We start from the raw sequence: 8,956 nt of genomic DNA on the forward strand, positions 1-8,956 counted from the left end.
TGTCTGATAGCAACCAATCAGCACCATCCAACACAAGGTATGTGACGCTTTTCAAGTTCGTACTTTTGCTCTTTAACAAAACAAGCAAGCTACTAAGTGTGTCGATTAAAATCCCACCTCCTGAGCCAACATATTAATTGCAATCAATAAGTAGAATAACTCTATACTCAAACAAGAAATCCCCTTAAAATCATCACCTACACAAAATTGTATGTTACCATAACCAATGCCTGTAACAGAAAAAAAAAAAAAAAAAGTAGCAAAACAATAGTGATAGATAGTAAAATGTAGTTCACCGCCACCACCACCTACCACAAGTCTAACCAGAATTTTCATGCTTAAGCAGGTACAAGCATAAGACTTTAATGTTGTAAGCTGCAGCAAATTTAGCACCCATATGTTGGATTTGTTCAGGACGTTGAGTTGTTGGAGCTAAAATCAATACTATTGGGCCATCTCCACCACCAGCTGAAGAAAAATTATAAAATGTAAAACTTTATTCCTGATGCATATATAACCAAATATATGATTCAAAGAACTAGGATTTGATTATCTTAAGGATAACTAACATATATAATGCTCACATCGTTTTGGTTGGGAGTTTACATGGAGAATTGCAGGGATCAGATACACTAGCATCTTCCCGGATCCTGGTTGAGCAATACCAATGAGGTCACGGTCCTCCAAATCCATTGGCCATACTTGAGCTTGAATTGGTGTAGGTCGAACAAATCCAGCTTTTGAAAATTCTTGTATAAAATGTTATGTGATGATAAAGAGAACTGAACAATTCAATACATATATGTTTATACATTCAAATGGAAATGTATGTTTATTATATTATATAACAAGTTACATTGTTTAATACAAGAAAAAATAATAATAGCTACCTGGAAACTGATCGAAAGTCCTGATGGGGTTCGGAACATCATCCCAGCCTACAACACGGATTCCCCTCCGTAGCCTATACTCCTCGACCTCGTTGGGCGCATAAGAGGTTCCATCAGTAGTAATTTCCCTCTTGTGGTGGTCCTGCGTTTCAGGCGTGCCGCCTTGAGCAGTAATTTTCTTCCACTGGCTCCTATACTCCTTGCCCTCACCGGCCATGTTTGAGGAGCCTTGAGCGGCATCAACACCATAATGATGTGCTAGGGTTACTGAATTGGGGTCATTGGAGCGCTTCGCCATATTCAAGATAGTTAATCTAGGGTTACTGAGTTTTTTATTTATTTTTTTTATTTTTTTATTTTTTATTTTAAACAAAAGGGGTACTGAGTTTTGAATTTTGGTACCAATCACGATCACGGTCGAATTTTTAAGGAGCATTTTGATACATGTAAGGCTTTTAGAGATTTGATCAAACTGCTATTATACACTTTTAATTAATTTACAAATTAAATCTACTATGTACCAAACTCCTAAAATCTTGCAAAAGAAGATATTTTAATTTATGTTCCACTAGCCTTTCTACACTCGCCTTGTGTGTGCAAAAGACCTTTTTTACATCACGGCGTGCTATACGTGGCATACAAAGGTTCTTTTTGCTCTTCTACATTTGTGCATACATAAAGAAGGGCCTTTATTATATCACGGGTAAGACTCTAGGTGTAAGCTCTTCTACAAAATCTTGGTAGAGTGTGTCCTTTATAACAAGAGATTTTTAGGTGTATATGGAATATAGACACATACGTTATTGTTTGGGCCCGAAATGACAATTTGGGCCGAGGGTAACAAATGGGCCAAGATTCTTGGTCTAGACGTCGTCCGGGGGCAATGGGCCAGCTGGACATTGGGAGTTGTTTAGTTAATTTCCTGGTCGAGTCCTTTTGCGATAAGGGTTAATTCGGATAAAGACGAAGGTTGAATCCTTATACCACCAGGGGTGTTAAAGCTGAAGACATCGATAGTCGGGGAATGAATCTGGTTCATTATGAAGATAGGTTCAAAGTCCTGATTGAATTAGGATTAGCCGAGTCTTAGTTAGATTAGGATGAAGACTCCTAATCTGTGTGAAGTTCTAACTCGGCTAAAAGTAGGTTTATTCCTATAAATACAGAGGTAATGGCAACGCTAAGGCCTCTCCAATTGAACACACAAACAGCCCTGCACAAACTCGCTCTATGCGAAACCTCTCAACAACCTTGAGAAATCTATCATTTTTCCCTTTTCTCACCAACACATCTTCAGTTTGGAAAACAACACTGTGAAGGCAATCGGTAACATCTTCAGTTTGGAAAGTAGCACTGTTGCCGTAGAATCAGCCGTCCACGGAACACCTTCAGTTTGGAAAACAGCACTGCGTCGAGGCCAACTGATTACCTATCCAAGTCTCGGTCAAGAAGGATTTTCAAATCCTTGTTGGCAGAGGTCATCTCATTAGCCTTCTCGGTGAAGTGAGGTGTTACAGATTACTAGGCTCGGCACATTGAACGCCGAGTTGTTTTATGATTGGATACTCACAAGTAAGTTTCAGAGTTCAGCATTCTGACAGCCGAACCACATTCATTATCAAGACATACATCTCTTTTGAGTACTTGTGCCCGTATAGTCTGGTGCCAGTTCGGCGTGCTTATACTCTTATGAATATAATCACTGTGACTGAACCCGACTTCGACGATCCGTGAACTTCGCAAGACTAGCAGCCTTGTCTTCAGGCTCTAGAACTCGAAGGCCAGGACGTGTTCCTTCCTCGGCCGCAGTCGCAAGATCAAGAAGTCAGCAGTGCACTCAATGCCACATCCACATATTTTACTCCTCGGTCGACGAGTTGGCACGCCTCGCACACAACCGAATGACATAGTTAGCTTATTGATTACTCGGCTTGCGTGCCACATAGGCTTGGTAGTTTTTAGGGTCAACAGTTATATGTTATTATACAAGTTAAGGGATACTTGAAAAATAATTCTCAACATTGGTATATAATATATGGCATAGCATCCTATATTTCTAACACATTAAAAACCCTCTCTTTTATAACATCTGGAGGTTTCTCAAACCAAATTATAGAATCATCATCATATAACCTTAACTTGACGAGGCAATGAACCGCTCACTTACAATTTCGCCAAATATACAAAATACTACAGAGTAGGATTCTCTTCCATTCTATTTTCATTCCCTTCTCTCCCCTCCCCTCACACATTGTTTTTTGTCTTATTGTTTATAAAAAAAAAATCCATGTAAGATGTTGACCACGTAACCGTTTAAGTAGGAGAGGAGGAAATGGGTAAAAAGATTAGTAGGGGAGAGAGTCCTCCTCCAAATACTACACTCTTGTAACTCGGAAGCCAGCTACTTAATATCAGAAGCAACAAAACCCATAATTGAAAGGTCATTTGCACCTCCATTGCAGGCAGCCACAGCCTCTAAAGAGTCAGATTGCACCTGTAACAGATTGCATCCGATCATCCTTGCCAGTTGCAAACCTCTTCAAATTGCAAGCAGCTCCACATGTACTACAGATGAAATCCCTGTTTTTTCTTTTTTTTTTCCTTGTTTTATAAGAAAAGGATTTGGTAATTTCCAAGCACTTATAATACCCAAACACAAAGATTGCGACCTTTTTTTCATAACGACTTGTAGTTTAAGTAGTTAACAATATTTATTAGTCTCGTAGTGAGATATTTAATAAATAAAACCTTCTAACACTATCTAGTTAAAAAAACGATTAATATGAAAGACTTGGTTGAATGATATTTTCAAAATCTAATCAATCAAGAAAATCTAATGCAGATTCATTGGTTGAAGGTTACAAAATTGTGAAATCCCAAGTTTCTTTTTTACAAATCTATCATTTGACAAAAAAAAAAAAATCTTTTTTACGTTATTTGATTTAGTTCTGTCATGAAACACATTTTTACAATCTTACTTTACGTTATACTCAAACTCATTACATTTGTGATAGTGAAAATATAATTTCTTTTTATAAATAGAGAGAATGACATCTTCATACTTGAAGTTCTGACATTAACAAAGAAAATACCACTAAATCAAAATATTAATTTGTATTTTATCATTCAATTTCATTTCATATCAATCAACATTAGATCTTAAAAGTATGGTTAATTTTCTTCTTTTTGAAATTAATGGTTGATCTTTTTGAAATGCTTTTAAAATAACTAAAAGCTCTTTTGTTCTTAAAATTTTTGGAACCAATTCTTAGTAAAATGACAAAAAGCCTTTTATTGCTTTATGCAAGAAGCACATAACAATTACTTCTTGTAGGAAGTATTTTAAACGCTATTTTAAAAATATATCAAGTCATTTTGGTATTGTCGTGTGTTTCAATTTCTTTCACTTGACTATGCGTGATGGACTCGGAATACTTATGCAGTGACCTCCTCGTTGAAGATGATAGTGTTAGATGCTAGATAGAAAACTAAATTTATGTGATCTTTCCCACTTTACTGAATCTAAAAGCAAGTTCCTTTTCAGTCTTCACTGTTATAATAGTTTTAGATTGCAGTGACCAAATTTTATGTCATCTGGCAATTGATATTTTGGTTTAAATTTTGAGGGAGTTGGTTGATTATGTTGTTGTTGCTTAAACCAGTTATGTTGAGAAAGATCAATCTACAAATAACGGGGCTAGGAACTTGCATGAATGATTTCACTCACCACCGGCGAAAACATTGCCAAGAAGGCTGTTTTTGCAGTTCGTGGGATTCTGCTCAGTTCTAGCATATCCTGTTTTTTGCGGCACCAATGTCGGAGATAAAAGAGCCTGAAGTCATTCGATAAAATTTTGTATGTCGGTCTTTGTTTGTTTCCATTTTGTGTTTTCGATTTGTACGTGAAATTTAGGTCATAATTTGGGATGCAAAGGTTATGTTGAGCTTCTTATTGGAAAATTATATGAGTCTCATATGTGATTTTTGTTTGGAAATTGAAGCATTCAGGACCGTAAAGCTTCCCAGCGGTGTCAAGATTCTAGGTACAGATTGTGCAGATTAATTCATGCGACTCCAAATGAATGGTTTTGGGGGCATTTGAGCTCTGAATGTTGAAAATCGGTACATCGGCATTCTCTTTGTATAAAATGTCATATAAATGTATATTCAATGGAGATGTATGTTTATTATATTATATAACAAGTTAACTTGTTTAATACAAGAAAAAATAAAAGGACTTGGATTGTCTGCCCTCCTAGTTGTGGTGCCCTTCCATGCCCTCCTATTTTGTGCGGTCACGGTTAAGCCACGTTAATATTTTATATTTTTATTATTTTTTGTCTTATTATCTTATTAAAAAATTAATATAAAATATTGACGTGGCTTAACCGTGACCGCACAAAATAGGAGGGCATGGAAGAGCACCATAACTAAGAGGGCAGACAATCCAAGTCCAAAATAAAAAGTATGTACTCGCAAACCAAGTGTCATCGAAAGTCCTGATGCAGTTTGAAACGTCATCACAAGTTTAATTACAACATATGGCCCTCAATATTAGGTGCATAAATCTCTATATTTGCCCCTATTTTTAATTAACAGATGCAAATGTTTCGGCCTCTGCTTGTTCATTTTATGGTTCCACCAATATTAATATCTGATTTTTTTTTTTCAACAAAGACTGTATGAAAGATGTGGTAATTAATTAGTCAAGTAGTGTGGGTTTAGTTCTCAGACCTTCCATAATGCAAAGTCTGCAGCCTTCTTGAATCAACATAATGGGATGGTGACACGCTCCGATCCCGATGTCTGGAGGATAGCGGGATGGCCACGTGCTGACTAACACCTAAGGGTGATGCAAGTCATTTAATGAATGCATATGCCGAGAACATGAGAAACATGCATAAAAAATTTGCGCGAACTACGTAATGTAATATTCAGATAAACCTTACCAAAATAATATAATAATATTCAGCTGTCAATAAAATGATAGTGATAATGCATGACATGTTCAGAGCATACATCTAATTCAGAATACAAGCGGAAGGTATAACAGAAGGTGCTATTCAAAGTGATGTCAAGAGCAGAGGATGACACAAAATCACTGGTAAGGCAATGCCTCGTAACTCGGATCGTATGCTCGTTCCTAGGTCTTGAGGGGGCGCAAAACAAAATATGAGTGGACCAAGTTGATATATAAATAGTACTAAAACAGTTATTCAACAATGTATTGACCCCAAGTTTATGAAAACTCAATAGCATAATAAGTAATAGGTTTTCCGAAAACTCTAGCATGCCATAAAACTTTAAAAAAAAATTATATATAGTGTGCTTAATAGTGGTATCATAATCGCCCGAAGGCCCTACATCACCCAACCGAAGCCATATATAAATATCTTCCGATCGAAGCCATCTACCAACGCCCGGCCGAAGCCATCTACAAATGCCTGGCCTACGCCATATATAAGTATCTTCTGCCCGTAGGTACATAGTGACCACTAGATAAGCACAAAACCATTGAACATAATATTTCCAAAATATATCTCATCGGAGCTCAATAGCTCAAACATCATATCATAAATCATATTTACAAATATCTCAGTAAATGTAAATCTAGTAAAACATGATATATCATAAAGCGTAAATCCAATTTACTCATAAACATTTCATAAAACATAGTCATAAAATCATGTTTTTCATGTATGCATTTCTAATAGTAAAATATGAATTTTAGAAGGGGTCCACTCATAGATAATCCGTAGTCGAAAAGCCGTGCAAAATAGGAAGGACGGAAACGCCAGTAACAAACGCACCTAAGCACATAAAATGTCCAATTAATAAAACTTTACCATAACAATTGAATTTTAGAAAACGGATGTTATAAACGGATTCAGGACGTTGAAAAACATACAGGGGAACCTCGGGCACCCTCACACGCAGCCACGAGGCGGTGGCCCGAATGGCCATGCGCTGTCGCACGCGCAGATTTAGGTTGTCAGAAAGTTGGTTGAAAAAGTTAATTGCACCGCCGTGGACAGCGGCGGATACGCATGTGCTCCACGCATCGGCCAAGACAGCGCCCACGTGCAGGCCCACGCACAAACCCATGCGCCAACTGGGTTCTAGGATGTTTCTAGGTTTGGGCCGAAGGCTGGGTTGGGTAGGGTTTCATTTAGATTTGGGCTTGTTTCTGGGCTAGGTTCCATGGCCCAAAGACCTGGTTTGGATTTTTAGATTAATGGGTTTGGGCTTGGGTTCGAATGAGGTATTGGGCTTGGTAGCCCAGCCCAAAGGTTTTGGCTAGTTCCTGGGATGGGTTTGGATCCAAGTTTGAAGGTTTGGGTCGGGTCGACCCGATTTGATGCCATGGTTTGACCAGTTTCTGGGCAAGGTTTCAAACGCCTATAACTTCTTCGATACTCAACCAAATCGAGTGATTCAAAAACAAAAGTTGTGGTACTCACTGTGGTTTGGCCAGAAAACGCCTCGAAAGTGGAGGTGCTCGCCGAAAAACTAGGAAAAGCTACTGCAAGCTTTTTTTTGTGTTTAACACGTATGTATAACTTAAAACAAGCTTCGATCTAACCTTAAAACACATCCCAAGGATTTCTAGAAGCTTACCAACGTCGAAAAAGTCTCGAAAGTCACCGGAGCTTGTCGGAGGAGTGTGCATCGTGACTGCCACGGTGGAGTACCAACTTGGCCTGGGGTTTTCAAGATCACAAGTCCAAGTGGTGGTGGTTTTGTTGCCTTTCAGGTGGAGCTCAGAGATTAAGGGGAGAGTTTGCAGAGAAAGAGAGAGTTATAAAAAGAAAGTAAGAAAATCTAAAAATATAGGGAGGGTATCTGGATAGGGTAAGGCTAAGGGGACAAGAACCCCAAGTGGGTCCCCTTGGTTTGCACTTTAAGAGCATAAAAGACGAAACACAAAATATCCGAAAAACGTTCGACGTTAGAACTTAAATCTTCGTTATAAATTTGAACTCGAATCTATTTGTGCCTACGTGTTTGTGGCGATAAGTACGATAAGAATAAATTAATCAAATTCAAACTACGCGTTTCAATGAGACAGTCAACGAAAGTCCACTCAAGGGTAATTTGGTAATTTCATAAATCCATTAATATGAAAATACAACAAAGTTTGGGACATGGTTTCACAAATGGAGTAGTCGAGGTGGCTAAGAGATGCATAGGCACAATTTCACAAATGGAGTAGTCAAGGTGGCTAAGAGATGCATAGGCGCGTTGGAGCTTCTTCGGGTTCAAGATGGAGTGCTAGATTGGCGGAGGAGAAAGGCATGGTTGTGAAGAATCTTGACTAACTTTAACTTGCAACATTCTAAGGGACACTAGTGGCTCGTTCACTAAACTGCAATAAAAATTGGATGAATTGAACTAATGAGGAATTGGAATGAAGAGGAGTCAGAATTGGATTCATGTTCAAGTTGTTTATTAAAACCTTATGGAATCGAAATAAAATTGGTAAAGATTCCATATAAACGGTTTACTAATTCATTATTAGAATAGAAATGAAAATCAGTATAAGTACTAAAATGCCTTAGTTAAAATAAATTCTTTTTATATACTAATTTTTTGGTTAAATTCTATATACTAACTAATATGAAGAAAAAAAATAAATTAAATGCCTTTATTCATTAAATACTAAACATACTTTGAATGTTGACGCCAAAAGGCTTGGTTACAGCTCGGGGACCAAAATACTAGGTATTTTCATCAGAAGGCAAGCCGCAGACGGAGGAGAAATGAGCTACACGGGTTGTTCGATGAGGCGGGGGTTTGGCATAATGATAAGACTGGTATGGAGAAGATTATTGTTGACTATTTCTCAAAGTTATTTGATTCTGTGGGGGAGATAAATGCGGAGGATATTTTGGCTGCGGTTAAGCCGAAGGTGACGGCATAAATGAATTTAGACCTTATTAGGCCGATCTCGAACGAGGAAATTAAGGTGGCCCTTTTCCAAATGCATCCGTCTAAGGCGCTAGGCCCTGATGGGATGTCACCTGGATTTTATCAAAAGCATTGGGAGGTAGTCAGCAATGATGTGT

General features: G+C 37.9%; 1 pseudogene; it reads right to left on the reverse strand.

Moving 5' to 3' along the window:
* Positions 1 to 1,312, reverse strand: part of LOC126611854 (DEAD-box ATP-dependent RNA helicase 20-like) — a 55,174-nt pseudogene extending 53,862 nt beyond the window's left edge.
* Between the last annotated feature and the right edge of the window lie 7,644 nt (positions 1,313 to 8,956).

The sequence above is a fragment of the Malus sylvestris genome, chromosome 17, assembly GCF_916048215.2.
Source record: "Malus sylvestris chromosome 17, drMalSylv7.2, whole genome shotgun sequence".
Classification (NCBI taxonomy): Eukaryota; Viridiplantae; Streptophyta; class Magnoliopsida; order Rosales; family Rosaceae; genus Malus; species Malus sylvestris.